Below are 21,038 nucleotides of genomic sequence, written 5' to 3' on the forward strand. Positions count from 1 at the left end.
TATTTCCAAAACCTGCAGGGGCAACCTGTTCCCAGCTAAAAAAATCTGCATCATAGGAGGCCATTGAAACGCAGAAGGCAACACCATCTTCAGACTGGATATCGAGAAGTGCAACAAAAAACAAGACCCAAGCATCCAGTGCTTCTGCTTCAAGGTTAAGGAACAAAATCCCTTAGCACATCAATCTTCCTGTTGCGTTTCAGACAGGATCCAAAAACATGTCTCTCAAAGGAACACGCTGTCCTCCATCCCTCGTGAACCTTATGATCCTCCTGGCAGCTGAGACCAACTAGAAGAGAACATACCACTCCAACGCACACGATCCTCACTTTTACTTCTGTTCTTCTGTGTAACACACCCTGCTGTTTGCCAACCTGGTTTGTGTTATGTAAATCCCAGAGGATATATCCATATCACTCCACCAGTGATTGACCTGCACTGGGTCCCCCTCCAAGTCTTCAACTTCTTGCACGCCTGCACACCTGGCCAGTAAATTGACTCATAACACAACAGCAGAACCAGAACATCACCAGATTAGAAATGTCAGACAACTGCCAAAAGAGAAAAACAGATCTGCTCTAATCATTCTGTATTTCAGCAAAGAACCTCATCCTCAGTGAACACCACATATCCGTACATGAAGTCTCCCCACATAAGGTAATCCTGCTTCACTATAACCATTGTATGTCAGGGCCCCTGCTAGTATTCAGTGCTTTGTTCCTCCCTAGCTCTGCAAATGCCAGCGTATGTATGTACAAATACATACATAAGTGGTAAGACTGAGAAGTTTGCGGACTCAGTAACCGCAGTAAGGAAGCCTTGTAGAAACGTGCCCTAAGTAGAGAGTCACATGGAGCTCCTGTCATGCTCCATGGCTGAGCCTGCACTGGGAGGACAACAAGATGGCCAATCCGTGTGCAGCTGAGATCGGCTCCATTTGATCGTCCTCCGATACTATGCGCGTCGTAGAAGGAGCTTGCAGCATCTGCGATCCTGGTGACCCCTTGCCCGGCTTAACAATCTGGGCATTTGAGGGCACTTGCGCTGTGCAGACAGAAGTATCAGGGGATATGCTGGTCAGCTCAAACAACTGCTGGGAAGACGGCAGAGGGGGTGCTGACTGCATGCCGCGCTGTGTTGCATCACAGGAGGATACTGAGACTTGCACTAGAAGGACCACACAATGTTAAAGGAAAGCTACTGTAATGCTCACCTCCAATGCTGGTCCCTTATGTAAACTAATAAAGCCATTGGAGAACCATAAGCACTCCCCATATAATTTATTGCCTGAGATGGTATGTAGTGTATTATAGCATACCTCAAGGTCTGAATTTAAGGCTGGTTTTTGTAGGCTATATTGGAATAGCAGCCTGTTCAGGAGACTACGGAGCTTGGTTTCTGAGTTCTCCGCTGGTATCCCTTATGATACTCCTACTGGCTGACCTGGGAACCATGCAGGAGCTATGCAGGAATTGAAGCAGCCTTTGGTAGTGGCATTAAGCAGTGCCATTGGTGGAGTGTGAGACAGGAGTGGTAGAGGAAGCGGTCTGTGGTGCCCAATGCGGCTTGCTATACTCTAGTTTCCCCGCTGGCGTCTATAACTTCTCGGAAACCAATAATGAAGAACATTACCCACGGCGCATCATTCAAATCGTGTACAACTGGTAAAGCACCAAAAGCACTCAAATCGAGGAACTTAAACTCCGCAATGGGAAGACACAACCCAGGCTTTAACAGGCAAGATCATCCAGAGGTCTCTTCAAGAGACTCCATTGGACTTCAGGAAAACTTAAATTTACTTACAACTCCTCTCACATTAGTTTCAATTAGCTCTGGATCGCCAACACAGCAGGAGTCACTGACACTACAGGCACCACAGATCATTGAATCTTTATCGCCATCTCCTACCCTGGTGTTGAGCAATTCTACTCTTAACGAGCCGATAAGACCTTCCTCTGCAAGTGTAGATATTTGTCCTCTATCTGCTTTATCCTTCGCTCTGCCCTCTGCTGCTGACTATTCTAAAAAGAAGCCCTCATATCCCCTGTTTTCATGAGTAACGTCAAGGGGACCAAAAATGAGAAGGGCATAGCAATACCTAATGAGGTGTCAAATAGTCAGTCTGTCACAAATTTATTAACAAGTGATCCAGCTGTTAGAAGCCAGATCTGCCCTGCCTTGCACTTGGCACCCGACAGTGAAATCGATTATTTCCAGTCCCTGTCTAGTGCTTCAACTATTGTCAACTTTTTGAGGTCTCCAGGTAACATACCTGGCCAATTAGGCCAGCCATCGGTTGAAAGTATGCTCTGTCCGATCCTTAGGGAGCTACGTGATATGAAAATCTCACAGGAGGAGGCTCAAAGGAAAACCAACAGCTGGTTCAGCTGAACGCTAGTATAATGCATCTTTCTACACAGGTTTCTCAGGCAGAGCAGAGGGTCTCCAACCTGGAAGATGTAAAAAACAGTCATGAAGCAGCTACAACTAGGATCCAGGCTGAACTTGAGGAGCTCCAATTGAAACTTGACAAATTCGAAAATAAATCCAGATGTTTGAATTTGAGGTTCGTTGGAATTCCCTAAGAGGTAGCAGTAACATCTACAGTGACTAGAGTGATTTCAGATCTTATCTAAAAGAGTATTCTTCCTGACAAGGCCACAACTGACACAGATCTAACTATTATGTGGGTGCAAAGGGTCCCCGCAATAAGGCCTTTGAACATAAAGTATCCACACACCATACTAGTCAACTGTGGCGACTTCAGGATCAAAGAGCAGAATCTATCACTAGCCATAAAAACCAAAATCTTCAACTCAGGCGACAACTTCACCTTTCACATTTTTTCTGATATGTCTATAGCAGCAGCACGACATCGCCGTGAATTTGTGAGTCTCATTGACAATTTTAAGAAACTATGGGCCCCAGCCAGCATTGTTCAACTTACAAAACTCAAGGTGCTTCATAAGGGTCAGATCCACATCTTCCAAAGGTGTGCAGCAGGCAAGGGACTTCCTGGAGTCACTTAAAAAAATAACAACGTGTTAGAAAATCATGCATTTCCTTTTGAGATTCAATATCAATGTAGTGTATTTTGCATGCATTTTATATATACTCACTGGCCTATACTTGCTGTCTTTCTTCAAATACAGGTTCTATGGGTGCCATGTCAGTGCAGTCCTATAGAGGGCTGATAGGTTGGTCATGAGGGGGGGAGTTGGAGATCACAGAGGAGCGAGGTCATGACAGGTTGGGCCCCGCATGGTGGTAGTGCGATTGGATCACAGTCAGGTGCCGGGGTATAAAATGTGCAGATAACCCAAACGTGGCTAAATGTTTTTCCTTTGCTTTCATATAGGTGTTAAGTACAGGCTTCGGGGAGCAGGTCTTTTGTAGATGTAGATGTTATGATTTCAATTTCTCTTTACTTAATGATTGCTAGCCAGAACAATCTGTGCCCCTTCAGCTCTTTCAAAATCGCTCTTGTAATGCCTATGGGCTTAGTATCTTCCACAAATATAGATCTATATTTCACGGTCTAAGATTCCTACAAGTCCAGGTTATCTTATTTCAGGAAAGCCATTTTAAGCAACAGGTGTAGCTACCTAGTATTCCTAGCTTTATCTCTAATTCTTTCTTCGCCTCCACTAGCGTGGCTGTGTGTGGGGTTGCAGTTTTTTAAGTCACGATTTTCAAGGAGAGGTACTCTAGGTCTATCACGATCCCCAAGCCAGATGGATAGTAGTCAGTGTCAAAATGGGGAGGCAGCTAGCACATATCTCGAGCTTTTATGGCCCAATAGAAAACAAGATTGCCTCCCTGCAGGGCCTCTGTGATCTATTGAGTACGCTTCCAGGCCTTTTGATAGTAGGAGGCGATTTTAATATAATTCAAGATATGAAACTTGATGCCTCCCATAAAAATTGTACACAGAATAAAAGATTTTTGGAAAGATTTATCCATGATCTGGCACTTCAGGATCCCTGACGGCTCGACCACCCGCAAGCCCAAGATTATACTTGCTTTTCAAAAAGGTTTAATGCGGCCTCAAGGACCGATTTTTTAAAATCTCTTATTCCTGGGATAGGGCTGGCTCAAATATAATATCCAGCCCCTTTTTGGATCATCCAGTCCTGCTGGCCCAACTATCTCTCTTGGTCCATAAATTAGAGAGACCAGGGTGGTCCTTAGATAAATCTCTATTAATTGTCGAGAGTTGGATCTCAGTTTTGAGAGTGTCAGTTACCAAGTTCCTAGTCAGGGATAAAGCAACTGTCTCTATCTTTTCAATTTGGGAGTCATGCAAGGCACACAATAGAGGGCAAGCCATCGCACACAGGGCCTTTCTAAAAAAACAATAAGGAAGGAAAATGTAGATAATCTCCAGCATGAACTCAATCATGCTATGTGCTTCTATCAGGTGCACCAGGAACAAGATTCATGGGTTTGCTTGTAGAATGCAATAATCCAACTGAAAGATAATTTTTTATCACAGGAGATAATTAAACATAATACATGCTTTCAGCAGTATTATGAAGAGAGTGTGCACGTAGGGAGTTTCTGGCCCATTATGTCAAAAAACGTTGCAATGCATCTTCAATCAAAATTATATTTGATGAGACCCAGTGCCGGAATGTGGATCAGGCTGCGGAGATAGGAAAGGTGTTCTTAGAATACTATACAAATTTTTACACCTTGAAGACTGTACTGCAGGACAATTATGTTAAAGAATTTCTTGAGTCCTTTACCCTACCGAGTCTTAACGAACTTCAAGCTGCATTGTTGCGGCCAATCACCATCATTGAAGTAAGGGAGGCTTTCAGGAGCTCTCCGCATGGTAAACCCCTGGTGAAGATGGTCTTCCCGCAGAATTGTATAAGGCTCTGCCTCAGCAGATTGCCGCAACCCTAGTCGCCTTATTCAATGTAATACGTGGTGGCCAGGAAGTACCCAGTTCTTTTACCAGGGCGGTTATAGTCAGTTTCCTTAAGAAGGGCAAGCCTGGAGAAAAACAGGGATTCCTATCACCACATTAGCTTTCTTAATAATGACTATAAGACTCTTATGAAAATTTGGGCAGCTCATATTATGCCACCAGCTCAGAGCCTCATTCATCAAGACAAGTGTGGGTTTCTCCCAGGGAGATCTATTTCACCCAACACGAACTTCCTGTTGCAGGCAATCAAAGAATAAAATCAAGGCAACTATAATAATGCTAGATGCTGAAAAAGCATTCGATTTAGTGCAATGGGAGCCCATTTTTGGAATCTTGAGGAGATTTCAGTTTCCTCACCAAATAGTCCAACTTCTCTCAAATCTTTATCAAGGGCGGAAGCTAAAATTCTAGTTAACTCACGAATGGTTGGCAAGGTGCAGATCCGTTGTGGGACCCGTTAGGGATGCCCTTGTCCCTGGTTCTCTTTGCACTATTTATCAAACCACTGGCTTCGGCTCTGAAACAAGATGAGTCTGTTAAAGCTCCATTGTTAGGCGCACCAAAACTAAACCTATTCGCGGATTATGCAATTTTGTATCTTGCTGCGGATACTCTGAATATTGGGAGTGCCTTCAAAAAGATTCAAGCTTTTTCTGATTTAGGGAGCTATCCGATTAACAACTCGAAATCCGAGGCATTACTTTTCAATGCCCTTGAATCAATACTGCCACATGGGATGCACACCAACTATCAGGCTTCCAGCCCAATTAGATAGCTTGGCGTTTATGTCTCCTAAAACATGTCAGTCCTTAACACGCTTAACTATCCCCCTTAAGAAAGCACAAGCTCTTATGTGTAATTGTGCAGAACTCCCCATTAACGATAATTGGTTGTATTGCATTGGTTAAAATTATGATATTCCCTTTATTTTTATTCATATTTTCGAATAAAATGATTAAGGCTCCTCAAAAAAGTTTTAAGGATCTCAACTCAATGCTTTGGGAGTTTGTCTGGGCAGGCAAGAAACCTCATACTCAGCTGGAATCCATCAGCTGAATGTCAAGGATTGAGGCGTAGCCCTACCTCATTTTAAGAAGTATTATGAGGCAGCATATTTTGATTAAATTGTTAATGCTGTCACTATACGTCATGGCGATTCTAATATCTACCTGAAACAGATGCTCCTCGAAAGTAATATCCAATCATTCAGTTTTCTCAAAATGCCGTGGCTCCCGAAACGTACTAGATATAAGGTTCTAAATTTGCTTTGGTCCAGAGCTGCAACAGTTTTATCACTTTACTCGTTTTCATCTATCAGTTTCCCTAAAAGAAGCTGGAGCATTTGGACTCCCTCACGGTAGTAAGGTTATAGGCGACTGGGCTGAATTGGGTTTTTTGAAGCTTCAAGATTTTAGTATAGGAGACAATGTTAAAACATGGGCACAACTCAAGACTAATAATTCTGCAATCCCAGATTTTTTAAGCTTTTCATTTTTTCAGATCTTTTATTACATCCATTCAAGGTGTTTCACTATTCACTACACTTCTGAATCACTTTCTTTAAATATTACTCAAGCTTTGTGGGTTCAGAAACTAACAGGGCTCGGGAATTGGTACCGTATTCTCCAGCAAGAGCTGCCAACAAACATTCTTCCTCCTGCTTTAAGCAGGATAACAGGCACAACAGCCTGCATGCTAGATTCCCATTCCTGGAAGCAGTATAATCTCCTCTCTTATAAGGCCTTGAGAGGTGCAAACTTAAAGAGGATGGCATTTTTTACGAAATAGTTGCTCTACTATACACCTTTGCAGCTCAGTAAGATGTTTCCATTAATTTCGAGCAAATGCTTTAGATGCCATTGTGATGTTGGTGACTGGCTACATATCTGCTTCCTCTGTCCTGTTATTTCCAATTTCTGGGATAAAATCTTCCAGTCAATTAGTGCGCAACTCCAGGTTCGCCTTGAACCAGAACCTATTGGTGCCCTGTTTGGTATATACAGCTATTCCGAGTTGTCAATACAATCAAAGCAATTCTTTTTTATTGCATCTTTGAGCGCAAAATCTTTGATCTTGCAGCAATGGAGAACTCCCATGTCTCCATTATATGATCTCTGGGAACACAATATGAAATTAGTCCAATCTACGAAGAATGACTCTATGCTCAAAGAATTGGGGCCACCCGGAAATGTCATTGTATATGGAATAATTATGTTTTAACCTCACCCTAGATAGGACTAAAGAAAACGTTAGGGAATCAACGTTTACATTAAGAGTAAAATAAAGTGGTAATAAATCGCAAGGCATTATATTGAACGTGCTTATGATCACTTGAAGGTTTAGATTTGTAACTTTGATATATCAATATGTATACCTGCACGTATATTCACATTAAGTACAAGTTTTTTTTTAAAAAAGTGGTAAGACTAGGAGGACGAGCAGGACGTGATAGTTGATTGACAGGAATGTACTCTCCGCATTTGAAAGGATCTTGAGTAGTAGATCTGACTTCTTGCTCTGGGCTCCAGTGCTCCCTTGGTAGGTTGTGTCTGCAGATAGAGGTACAAATATCCATTAATCCAAGTAAGGTACCAACCATAGTCCTGCTATTTTGCACATGATGTCTGCCAGAAAATATCAATGATCTGCTGTAATTAGACAGTGATGTGCCAAACGATACCACAAATCTGCACCTACTGGATAACTTACTTATTGGTCAAACACCAGGGAGCAGCAAGTCTTGTCTGTTTGAGCAAACGGAATAAGGCAGAAGAACAATAAATAGATTAGATTTTTCAATTCCCTGATGACTGAAACTGGCAGACTGAACCCAGAGTATTTATTATTGCTGCATCCTTCATTGTCAGCAGCCGTCACCAAACTGTACCCTGCCAGTATCATTCCAAGAAGCAGTTTGGAGGCGCCAAGTGCCGAGCTCCATTATCTTCCCTCATAGGCAGCAGTTCAGACAAGCTGAGGTGAGCTGGGATTGAGACAAGCAATCTCGCACATTTGGTGCAGGAGGTAAGGCGACCACTTGCTCGCTACCCCTGGTCACAAGTTTAGCGTGCCATAGCACACAATACAACGCAGCCCCCTAGTTTAGACTTCTGTAATCTGAACACCACTTTTGTAGGATGGCTGTCTGGGGATTTGCCGATATGATTTGTAGAGAATGATTCTGGACTGGAACTATTCGTTTATTGGTTTGCTTGTGGATTTGGCGTGCTTTTAGTACAAAACATACACCTCTTAGGTATCTTTGAAGTGCAGATGAACGGGATGCCTCGTGCTCACCAGACCGTGGCTTAAGGCAGCAGACTCTTAAAATGTGCGTTCGAGTATAAAAACCCTTCAGAATAAGAGTGGGAGTTGCATCTGTTCAGCCTTGCTTTGTGTATCACTGAGAGTTCTGGCTGAGGTAATGCCCCCTTGCATTGATGTATCATTGGGTGCTCTTGGAAAGACATCGTAATTATGTTTACGTGTCGAGATGCTTCTTGCAGTTTCTAAACAATACTGATTCGGATCTGGTGATGTAAAAAAAAAATCCGAAATCAGAGGTCTGGCAATATGGCACGGAGTTAGTTCACATCTGGCCAGTGCTCATTGGAGCAAAATTCATTGGCAGTTCAGGTAGACGCAGTGGAAAACAGTAGCCCGGAGGATGTATTTTGTGCATGCTTTTCTTCCCTTGCTTGTAGTAGTGGCGTGGTACGGTAACTAGCACTGGATATCTGGGGATGAGGAGGCCTCGCGCGTGCACGCAGACGATAATTCAAAACAGCTGCCGGGCGCGTTTTCTTCAACCGAACAGCGGCGTCGTGTTTCCTCGCAGCCCGGTGTCTAACCACGGACCTCAGGGCACACACACAGCTCTGCGTCCAGGAATGCGCACTACTTTCTGATATGTTTTTTTGCACATATTAGAGACGCTCCAGTCGCATGTTGCAAACCCGACGGGGAACGGGTTATCGGAACTTTGCAGCAAGTTCTTAAATTTAGAATTGTTTTTTTTTCTTGTGGAAAAGGTTTACAAATCACAAGGCTCGTAACAAAAATAGGCAAAATACATGTATTTATTTTGGTGTTTTTTATCACGCTTTCGTGGTTTGAACTATCCTTTTAGGAGTGCCATGTACAACATCGAATACATTTGTTGTGAACATAGTTGGCAGCTATTTGATACGTGTGCGCCTCTGTCGTTGGCAGTTGAGCCAGTGGTTGCAGATGACGCCCCCAGGCACTCATTTTTGCGTACTAGAACTTATTTTTTCTAATCAGACTTTGACCCCAAGCAGGAGAGAAAGTAACACCCAAGGGAAAAAGAAGGAGGGAGAGAAACACGGAAAAACTGTGAAAGAGGAAAGCAAGGGTGAAAAATAACCAACACGAGTGAGATTAAGGGGCAGGGAGCGCCTGCTATTGGTGAAGGAGGTATGAGGTGGAATCAAAACTAGGCAGCCCTACTATTCGGCACCCGACATTAGATACACCGGCCTCGGACTTAGGAGCAACACTTAGGGCTCAGAACTTATTCTTTTACAAAAGAAACACTGGTGGTTGGGTTGTTACTCTTTAGTCCTAGCTATCAACAATAGTGTGACAGAACTAGTCCCACTAGTCTGGGTCAGTGGTTCTTTGTAATGGGGTAATGGGGTTTTGTTTCAGGTAGCTTATGGACACAGTTTATATTGACTGCTCACAGATAGATTACAGCTGACGTGACTCGTTCATGTGTCAATGTATTTTTGGATCTTAGTCACATAATAGTCTGAACAACTCAGTTTTCAGAGTTCCCTGAAGTTTATTTAGTTTGCAGTAAGCCTTAGGTATCCAGCTATTTGATATGGCTTGTTACCCTACAAGATGGTCTTGGTTTTCATTAGAGGTGTGCAAGCGAACAAGAAAGGGATATCCAAGCCAGAGCAAAGATAAGGGTCCTGCTAGGCTGTAAGATCCCATGCAGTAAGTCATACATGAAAATATTTGCCATATAAATCATGCGGCAAACGTCCCATAAACAAATAATAATTCAAATTTGTGTATTTCTTTAACCATTAGAAGGGTTTCACCTTAGTACATCATATCAGTTCACTGTATCCATAAACATTTACTAAATGTGATAGTTTTAAAACATGATGTTAGAAACCTTCATACTTCCCCTACCCTGATGACAATGCCATTAGTGAGTTAGGAGGCAAGTCACATGTCAAATTACATGTGTCCTATATTCAGATTATACATGGAGCAAAATTATAATTTGTTAACTCAAACGCAAGAGGTCATAGTACAGTGGACATTCTGACCTCTTGTATTTCAAGGCACTTTTGCTATCAATAATGAAAAAATATGAGGCATGGTGAAATAATATGTGTGCAGCAGATCACACTGTTTGATTAAACAAGGAAGCCAAGATTGATCCCAGGACTTCACAATGTGCCATTCAGCCCCTAGATGGGTATCTCTTTCTCTCTCCTGTTTTACATCAAAGATGAATGGTTTGTACTTGATTCTTGGCACATGGGGTTTGTGGTTGTATTGCATGAAGAAGCCAAATGAAAGCTCAGCTTATTTTAGGCTCAGGTCCAAGAGGACCTTGTGCTGAAGCAGAGCCAGCCATCTGGCTCGAGCCTATTTTGAACTCTCATTGGCTCTCCCACCTTTAGTTTTCATATTGTTTAAGAACTCAGTTTTCAGAGATTGTCAGAAAAGCTGACAGTTTGGACATGCCTTCATACTCTTTCTGTGATTTCTGATCCACTCAGAATATTTGGAGGTCTCCACAACACTTGAAGAGTTGTAAAATGTGCAAGGCCAATGTTAACAAAACCTGTTTCAGAAATCTAACACTGTGCTGTAAACATCACTACAGACCAAAGACACATCATTACAGACCAAAGAAATGCAGGAGCCCAAAGCAACACACAACATTAGAACTTTGCCAGGCTGGAAATCAAAGGTGCAAAAAAGAAACTACAAAATAAACCAGCCTTATTAGACAGAAACAGAGTGAAGATAATCAGCTCGAGGTGAAATAGAATTTTGCAATCTAGAGTGCTCCCCATACTCTGAAAAAAGGTTTTTTTTTTACCAGGTGCAGTAGTTAGGTGCCACCACTAAGTGGCGCCAAATGCTGTGGGCTTAGCTCGCTTTATGGAAGCTCTGATCATATTGCCACGTTATGGGTCAAGGCTAAGAAATACCATTCCTCTACAGATCCGGCTTCCATCTTCACTTTTGCATTCCAAAGGGGGGTTGGATACTAGTCTCCTAAAAGAACACCTAATCTGCTGTCAATAAAGACGGCCATCAAGCTCCAGTCCTGCTATGAGACAAAACTAGCACAGACCTCCAACAGATACCAACCCTCCATTATACGCACACTCCAGAATCCACAATCCCTTCCCCCTACTTCTGTTACACACCAGCCAGGTCTATGCTAAATAAATGCCTTTGCCTACAGCCAGACATTAAATGAGCAGGAAGAATGTAAATGTAAAAAAATGTAAATTAGCACTTGTATAGCGCACTACTCACCCGTTAGGGTCTCAAGGCGCTGTACTCATACCGCTATTGAACCCCTCCTGGCTTTTCCCTGTGAGGCGCCCACTCCTGAGCACCTCCAGGGTGAAGCCAGGCATCCAAGCACTGTTGGGGCCGTTGTGGAGATTAAGCAAGCTATTGCCCAGAGTTGCAGAGTGGGACCCATGAATTAGATTAGGCACCAAGGCGAGAATTATCTGGTCCAAGGGAATTGAGCCCAAGACCTGCCGAAGTGGGACTTGAACCCTGGTCTTGAGCCAGATCTCTGCTTCAGGGTCTGCCGCTCTAACCATTGAGCCACACTTCTCCAAATGGGTAAAACAATGTCAGATTCTTTTTTCCTGTTGATTAAAATGCAGGCTCTGAGCTCAGAAGGAATATATGTTTGATCTTCCACCTAATCAGTTTCAGAAGATTTAACCTTGCCAGCAGAAATTCGCAAATCGTTTGGAAATCAATTTATGGCAAAATTTTTTAATTTCTGGCAACATCCCTGATAGGGTACAATTTCCAATCAAGCAAGACAATCCTGGCAATAAAACACGCCTGCACATTAAGACTAGGACAGATGGTGAAAGTGTGGATGCAACTTGGGATCACCACTTTATTGCACCCTGGTGCGCCCCTGATTAGTGGCGTCTACAGAGGACTTGTTTAATGTGACCATGAATTCGTATGGGCACCAGGTTACACCATGATGTGTCTGTTTTAGCGGTCATCTAAAGAATTAGAGAGGCGTCCACAGAATCCAATGCCAAATTGTACAAAAACTGTCATTAAAATTTAAAACTGCAGTAAACATTACCATAGACGAAAGCCATGCTATTCTACAGAAACCTTTGACCTTACTGGGCTAGCAAAGCAAGCAGTTATTGCTGTCCCTTCTCAGTTGACCAAGGCAAAATGAACTCTCACGCTGGAGAAGTGGGGGTGGAGTGCTTTGCTGCTGGGTTGCAGCAATCCCCAAAAGGCAGAAGACAGCTCAGCATGCTTCTCCCATTTCACTATTCCTTATTCACCTTTGCACAGAGAGGTGGCCGGGCCCTCACTGTGTCCAGAGGAGGTAAGTTAGACGACCGTGGTCCACCTTGAGATCGTTCAGTGGTTCTAAGAGAATCCAGCAGCGGGGCAGCTTTCCTTGAAGCGGAGCTGTCAGCTTTCTCAGAGATAATGGTAGAAAGCATGACATCCATGCCTCTTCTACAAGAAACAGGGAGCCAAGGCAAATAGAAGGGTTCAAACTGCACCTCTCCAGTTCAGGTGTAGTTTAGTTTTCATATCTGTGTAGGGCATTATTCACCCTAGGAATCTTGGTGCTTGCAGCCTTTTGGGAAATGATATCACTGAAACATGCGTCGAATACAGAGTAACTCGACAAAAGCCAACGTGTTGGAAAGAACCATGTCTTTAGGCAGGTCATCGGTGATGCCAGCGAGGATTGTACACAAAGCTATTGGCAAGGAATTCCAAAGCCTTGTCACAGCTACCGAAGACGCTCCCCCTCCCTACGAGGTTCTGCAAAATACGGAGAACATGAGCCAAAAAAGCGTTTTCTGATCTCGGGAAGCGATTTGGCTTAAATATCAATAGCTTCTGAGATAAAAAGGATTCTGACAACCAATGTAAAAACACTTTATGAATCAAACGCAGTGCTTCAAACCCGAGTCCATGCTTTACTGGTAACCAGTGCAACTTGGCTAATGCAGGGGAAATATGATCAGACCTGTTGAACTTGAACATTAGTTTAGCTGCCGAGTTCTGTACGAGTTTAGGCAGAGTTTTGGCAGATGAACCTCGGTAGATAACATTACGTTAATCAACCCTTGATGACATAAACGCATTTGCAATTTGAACCCTCTCCGACAGAGAGAAGAGATGTAAAATTAATTTTCAAATATGTAGCTGATACAAACCGCTTATTACCACCGAATTGACGTGGTACGTTGTTTATCTACCCTGTCCCCTCGATTCTTCACACTGTGGATGGGGATCGGTGTATCTGCAAATGAGGGCGGCAAGAAAGGAAGGTTCCATATTAAGGACTCCATGAATGGAGCAATAAGCTAATGTCAGTAGCAGTGTAGGTCTGTCCCATATTTTAGTTAATTCAGTAGCCGTTCTCAAAGCGGTGGTGTTAAAGAAAGCCTAGCATTGCATAAAACGCAGTGAGTGATGCCATAAGAGCTTCAGTGCCATCGTGGCTTTCCTGCCAGAGCTGTAGCCCTGTGGTGGTTGGGGGTGTTTGGGGTGTTACACCCCTCTCTAATAAATGTATTTTCTGATAAATAGTTGGGTACAGGTGCTTTCAGTCGGGTATAGTAAGATGTCTGTCGTGTTTCACCAGGAATTTTCACATACACACAGACAAAAATGCAGACACACAATTTACCTCTCTGTTTTGAAAGTTCTCAAAATATTGGTTATTTAAGAAAAAAAAAATTTTTCTCTTAGTACTCCTATCGATCCGCATTACTCTCCCTTTACACTGCCCCTTAAGCCCTTGCCATGCAGCCTGATTCTCTTGTAATGTATTTAAACATTACATGCCAGTCTGATTGTCGGAAAATCTGAAGCTCACCTCCCCCCCAATCACACTGACCAAGCCATGTCTGGAGCAGCTCTGTCCGGTCAATGCTGTGGAGCCCGCAAAAGGCCTTAAGCCTTAGTTCTGGCTAGACAGCTCCGAGTTTGAAAGTGGATTCGATAGTGGGGTATACCCTTTCATCAGACAGTTGCTAAATGTGACAGGGTTCTGTTTCGAGAAAAGCTCGAACGCTGTACAGTGACCCCTCCTCAATGTTGTGCTTTTCGTGAGAGACACGGTTCCTCAGTGCCCTGTCCTCTTCCGCACCCCACCTTGACCTCCCGCTCTTTCATTTCTGTCCCACTGGTTTGTTCTCTTAATGCACACGTTCACTGACTGTCTCCTGCCACAGTTGTGATGGACCTTCTGTTTGAGGCAACCAAAGGTTGTGGTTGCTAATGAAAGAATGCTGGACTTTGTCCACATGTGGAACATGTGTGAAGTGCGTGGTGCTGAATATAAGACCAATAACAATATAAAATATGATTATGTTGCATTTATTAGAGCCACACATCCACCTCCATTGGAAGAGGTCACAGGCCCTGCATGCATGGCCCATTGACGGCTTTCTATCGCCATCGTGCATCTTAGGCTGCTAGAATGGGTGGACTAGTGTGATGCATATCCAGTAATCTTTTTGGCCCATTTCCCATGCTGTTTCCAGGTGCACTGGCAGCAAAGGTTCCGGTTTAATTATGCAGCACATAGTTGTTTTTTATTGCTGTGCAAAGTGTGTTCATTATCTCTTGTCAACACGGCCCCTGCGTTGATGTGGTTGCTTATCAGTGCTGGAGAGCCGTGATCAAGGAGAGCAACTGGGTGTGGCTGTCATTAGTGCAGCAGGCGCAATGGCATGGAAGTGAGGGGCCACACACAGCCATTTAAGGCTGTATTTTATTATCCAACCAGGGGCAGAAGACACATTTCCTTTCTTGCAGTAGAGCTCATAGCAACCTTGCTTTCTCACAGGTCATCAACTAGTGATGAATGGGGTTTATGGCTGGTCGGTGGGCTTCTTTCCGCTGGGTGATGACATCCCACCCGAGGATCCCCAGGGCAGGTCGGGGGATCTGCTGTAGTGTCTTCCGTGAGGCTCTGAAGCAGTTTTCTCAGTTTGTAGCCGATGGTCTGGGTTTTCTGGCTGAAGAAGTCTATGCTTCTTCCTTATGCCGCCGTCTGCAGGTCTGTAGAGAAAGCTTCCTCTGAAGGGAGAGGGAGATCGAGTTCGGGTTTAATACCCCGTCCTGTGGGCATATCTCTATGGAGGAGCGCCTCTTGTTTGCACTGGGACCGGTAGAAGGAGGTCGGAAGAGGTCTTGACAGACCAGCGCTCAAACACATTTATTTCATCTGCTATATGGGCCGCAGGCCTGGTGAGAAGAACATTGCTTTTCTGGTAACATTTCTGTTGGTAGGTGCTCTGCCCTTCCTACCAGCTGTAGTCATCCACTCTGTCTAGGAGCCCATAGAGACTCTGCGACTTAAAGATCAAACAATCTTAAAGTTCATCAATGTTTGCTTCCTCCGGAAACTATAATCCAGCTCTTTGAAGGTGATTTCAGGTCCATGCTGCAACAACCACCTGGAGTTCCTGATCCATTTCATGCTTTTATGTAGTTCCTGCCACCAAGTTTGCAAAAGATGAATATGCCCCTTTAAGAAGCGCATCCTCGTCTGACAGAATGCATGTGTAGGCGCTGAAAGGCAAACGCGGCATGCCTGAGCCTGCTGGTGAATGCAAGGAGCCTCGGCTTTGTCAGGCCGTGACCATGAGCTCATTGAAACCGCGAAACCCGCGCACAGGGCCGGCCTGGAAGCAGAACTAAACACCGCACCTCACTGTCCGAGTATGTCGAGTCAGGTAGAAACCACTTACAGGCTGGTGCGGACGTCTGAATAGAAACCATTGCTCGGTGCTGTTGTATGCACCAGGAGGGCTCCGAGCTGCTGTCGGTGGCAAGCGATGGGGCATTGGAAGTGTTCGGCCAGAATCATATGGGTTGCAAAACTGACGACTCCCACGCTTCGGTTCTTCTGTAGCCCCCAGAATGACACGTAGTGACATCATACAAACCGTGAACCATTGGACCATTGCATACTTTAATCAAATAAACTATGTTGAAAATTCGATGCTGCAGCGTGCTGATGAATAGTGATTGATTGCCAGTTTAAGTCAAATGTTTGTGGTTGGACCGGCGAGATAGAGGTGGGAGCTGTTCATTATGGTACAGTGGCATCACTTGCTCTCTTTTTTGGGGGTGGAGGAGCTGGGGGGCAGTAGGGGCACCGCAAACACGGGAGCAGCAGTCATACCTTTACAGCATGTAATTGATTGAGGACTGGTCCTGCACGGAGAGATGCAATAAGGGAATCAGCCTGCTTATGCCACCGAAGTGCTTATCGTGTCATACCAGAAGGGTAAGTGAATGTCAACATTCCATACGAGGCGTAAAAGTAATAACTTTAAAATCTTACATGAGCGATTAAAACGTATTGCTTCATGTCACTAGGGGGGCATAGGGTTTGCAGCTGCAAGCACTGGTGATCTTAAATGACAGCGTGCCATCCATTACCACACTAAAGAGGGCCGTACTTCCATTCCTTGGTGGCTCCTGTGGCAGGGTCGTGGTGCCTAGAAGTGTCCTTAACTTAGCTACCTGCAATACAGTGGATCATTCAATCTTTATTACTTGACTGAGCAGCATTGTGAGGGTGGGAACATTTGAATACCGCTGGTTTGTGTCTTTCCCTGATGAACGCGCCTCCAGAATGCGAATTAGACATCATGACTCGGAGACCTCAACAATGTAATTTAGTGAGCCAAGGTGGTCACATCTTTCTCTCTGTCTTTTTAATTTATGGCCATTGTTGTGTATGATTAGAAGGTGGACTATATGATTGGGGGTCCAGTTCCTCATAGAACATTTTAACAGAATATTTGAAGTATCTGGAAGGATGGATGAACAACAGCTGTCTCCAACCGAATGGGGCAAAATGGAATTTATATGGTACGGGTGGGGTGGTAAACTTGAGAGCTCAGGATTGCAAGATGTCATTCCTGGACTCTGTGTATACTCTTGTACTATCAGACAAATTACAGCATTTGGGAGTCATGTTAGATGGTGATTTAACAATGGCCTATCACATTTGTCAGATTGTAAACAGGTTTTTGTTCAACTATTGATGCAGAGAAATGGCAGTTTTTTCATCCCAGGACACCTAACTCACAATCATGAGTGCTATGGGTGATCTCTGGCTAAATTATGCTAAATCTAGGTTGGGCTGCCAAAGCATTCCCTAGCAAAATTATATGTCATCTAAAATACTAGGGGAAGATTAACATAAGGACTTCAATAACATAACCTTGTTACCAAGGCTTGGAGTTGGAACAAAAAAAAAATATAGAGTGCAGTTTTCGGTCCTATGCATTACCACAAAATTATCACGGGGGTGGGGGGGAGGACTAACCCGAGGGATATTATGCAACAAGTTTGGCTTAAGGGTATGCTGAGGTCATCAAATAAAAATAATTTGATTACTTATAGACACCCACGTCAACAGCTAGAATGTAGAAGTTTGTCATATTTGGTGCCTAGACTTTGAAATGCCCTCCCCTGTTGCATCAGGCATAGGAAGAAACACACACGATTTAGGGAGTTATAAAAACATAAATTTTTCCTTAAACCTTGCGTTGGACATAGGGCAGGTAATAGGCAGATCAGTGCCAAGATGCACTATGCGCAATGAACGATATATATATGTGGTCATCTACACAGTCATCGATGAGGTCTATCGAATCATGAGATGGTTCCTCTAGAGCAGTGAGTCTCACGAGCGTAGGGGCTGCCAGTGAAATTGCACTGGTTGCTGTTTCGAACACTGGCAACACCTGAATAACCAGGGGCAGAGCTATCACAAGTGCAGCCAGTGCGTACACAGTGCTACTAGTGTGAGGGGTCAACTACACCCCAGTTTGGTGGTAAAAAATAATAATAACAAAGCTTTGTTATTATTATTTGTTACCACCAAACCAGGAGACGGGGCCCATTTGCCTAGCTCGACTTAGAGCCCACGCCACCCTCGCAGCGCCACTGCAAATGATGTTCCTGGTTGCGGTTCATGTTCTAAAGGTCTTCTGTTTCTAATTTAGATGAAATTGTGGAAAAGCTGAATAGATTCCTCGAGGCCCAGTGCGGTTCTCTCTCCATAGGTTGGTGGGAGGCCCCAGTACACTTCTCTGACGCTCATAACGAGGGCTGAACATAGTTGGGAGGCCAAAGTGAGTACTTAACTGATTAATTGTTGAGCACTTTTTCCATCCAATCACTACTTTGCTGCACTGCAAATTCGTTCTCATAGAGGGGTTTTGTGTGTGAAAGGCCTCGTGTACTGAGGAATGCTGGGAAGTGGCGCGCCACATGTGCAGCTTTCGTGAGAACCCTATGGAAACATGTGGCTTGCAGATGCTGTAACAGATAGGGGAGGGGAGCGGCTTCTAAGTACCGGGTACTCTATACATTTCAGCGATGAGGGCCCTGGAGGCTCTGAAATGGAGAACTGTAACTGGAGAAGAGGAAGCAAGTCTCTGCTTTGTTTATCACAGTGTTAATCATGTGCCAATGCTGTGGCTAAGATGACGTGTTGTTTCCTTTACTTTTGTTGGTTTCGCCTACAGACTTCTTTTAGCTGTTAGCTGTTGAAGATCTATTGTTGATAACACCTATAGGTACAGAGGGCTTTCGGCCAGTACATTTACCATTGGTTGGCTTGTTTTTAATCAACCTCATGAGCTTGGATCTTATTCAACGGTATTGATGTCTCTTCTTGTATGTGCCCCTTCCTTCCTTACCATTCATTTGATTGAATGATGTGTATCCTTGGATTCTAGTGCTTACATCCAGAGAACTCTTTTTTTCAGCACTCTGTGCGAGTGCATGTATTTTGTTGTTCTCTCTCATAAGCTAATTACCCCATGAAATCTCACCACATTTTCCTTGTTGCTCCCCTGCGTCCCCCACCCCAACCTGCTGCTTCCTCCACCCCTCTGCTTTTTTTCAACCCCCCCCCCCTGTTCTTGCGCTGCCTCTGTTGTGTGGGGGGAATGGGGCCAGTGGGGAGGCGGTGTTAACTTGCTCCACTGCCTCTCCACCCACTCTCATGTACTGCACAGCCCATCCCTATTGTGTTCTTTTTTTAAGTGCTTTTCCCTTTTTTGGAGGACCAGGTGCCTGTAATTTGCTACAGGGTCATTTATTTCTCTATGATTTTCATGTAATTTACCTGGTGTTGGACATCTTGGAATGGTAAACATAAGTTTAGAAAGGCCTAATGTTTAGGTACTGCCTGTGTGAGCATACTCTAGCACATGCGCGCATGCTTGCAAGACTCTTGTGTTCAATAATGGGCATAGAACCCACCCATAGTTTACCATTCGTTGGCATCATTGTCACTCTTCTTTGCTGCATTCTAATTGAGCGCTTGCTGTGTGTCACTTCCTTTTCTTTCTCTGGTGCACGGGCCAAGCACAGGTTAAATAATCAACTACTTGCTTTGTTATTATTTCTCCCCAAAAAAGTGCTATGACACAGTCAATGCTGGCTGTGGCATAGCGCCTTTTAACTTCTCCCCACCCCATCCCTGTTTCCTTTTCCCCCATCCGCCTGTTTCTTCTCGACTATGCTGTTTTTTTCATCTCCTCTCCCACCCACTCTCTTGTCCCTGTTTCTTCTCCCCCTTCCACCCTTCATTGTTTCCTCCACCCCTCCCTGTTTCTTCTTCACCTCCCACCCACCCCACCTCTGTTTAATCAACCCCCTTGGAACTGACAGAAGGTAAAAGAAAGTGAAACAAAGCAGATAGCCCTGGCCCAGCATTGTTTTTTTAAATGGTTCTGCTGTCCACCTTGATCCGTCCTCCGTTGTTCACCCCCACCGAATTGTCAAAGCAATAGTTTGCCCATAGGTGAGACCTATTGGCTTTGCCAATGCTTGTTTTTGATTGCTGCTTTGCATAGGTAAGCAAGTATTTCTTGCAAAAAAGTATTACCCAAGCCAAAAGGTTGGGAAATGCCTTTGAAAGGTGAAAGGTATTGGATATGCCGATCTTTGTCGTATTATAGTCATTGCCAAACACTTGTGGTTCGGAAAATGAGGGTTCCAGCTTGTCTTGTCCCAGTCGATTTCATGCTTACTTAACACTTGCACATCCAGAGAGAGTGCGCAGCTTGCAAACGCAGAGGGGTTCACATCAGGTGCCTAAAGCACAGAGGGCTCACCCACACCACACCTTAAAAGATACATTAGGATGAATATGTTACTCACTTTTTAAGATTCGTCTCATAGTTAACTATTTGCAGCCGAATAGAAACAGAATACCTCTTAAATCCTTTAGCGCCGACACTGTGATGTTCTTATGCGTCACGTGGTAGCACTAAGTTTAGTTATACTTTTGGTGCATTTTGCTTTTTTCTCTAGGACGGATCTTTGAGTCCTAATTTAGGGGCTGCCAGGGAACGAAAAAACAACCGCTGTGATTTCCATTGGCACCCCTGGGCTCCCAAGACATGATCCTGAGTCTGATTTGCAGAGTTACTGTTCTAACTCTGCTTATGGCCACTGTTGTTTGTTTCTGGGCCCTCACTGCATCTTGTAAAGGGCACTTGTACCTTGTGCTGCAGGAGCGCTACTTACAATTGTTAAATGGAATAGGTGGTAAATTCTGCGCATTGCCGAGCAGTGGACCCCGCTGCCTGGCTGGAAGGATGCTGCATGGTTAGGAGCAGCATTAACATTGTCACAGTTGGATGCTGAGTGAAGGCTCGGCCAGGTATGGGGAGAGGTGGCTGTCTTAACTATCAAAAAGGAGCGCGGTGCCTTTGAGCCAGGGCTGAAGGAGAGCGTGCATTTCCCAGATAACAACTTCCATAAACATTTAAATGTGCAGTTATACACTGTTCAAAATAATGTGGTGCAA

The 21,038-nt window shown here is 44.2% G+C and overlaps 1 protein-coding gene across 1 annotated transcript in view; it reads left to right on the top strand.

The window, feature by feature from the left end:
- SMIM3 (small integral membrane protein 3) overlaps positions 1 to 21,038 on the top strand; it is a 58,105-nt gene that overhangs the window by 33,998 nt on the left and 3,069 nt on the right. The gene's annotated exons all lie outside the window — the stretch shown is intronic.

This window comes from Pleurodeles waltl, chromosome 7 (genome assembly GCF_031143425.1).
Source record: "Pleurodeles waltl isolate 20211129_DDA chromosome 7, aPleWal1.hap1.20221129, whole genome shotgun sequence".
In the NCBI taxonomy this organism is placed as follows: domain Eukaryota; kingdom Metazoa; phylum Chordata; class Amphibia; order Caudata; family Salamandridae; genus Pleurodeles; species Pleurodeles waltl.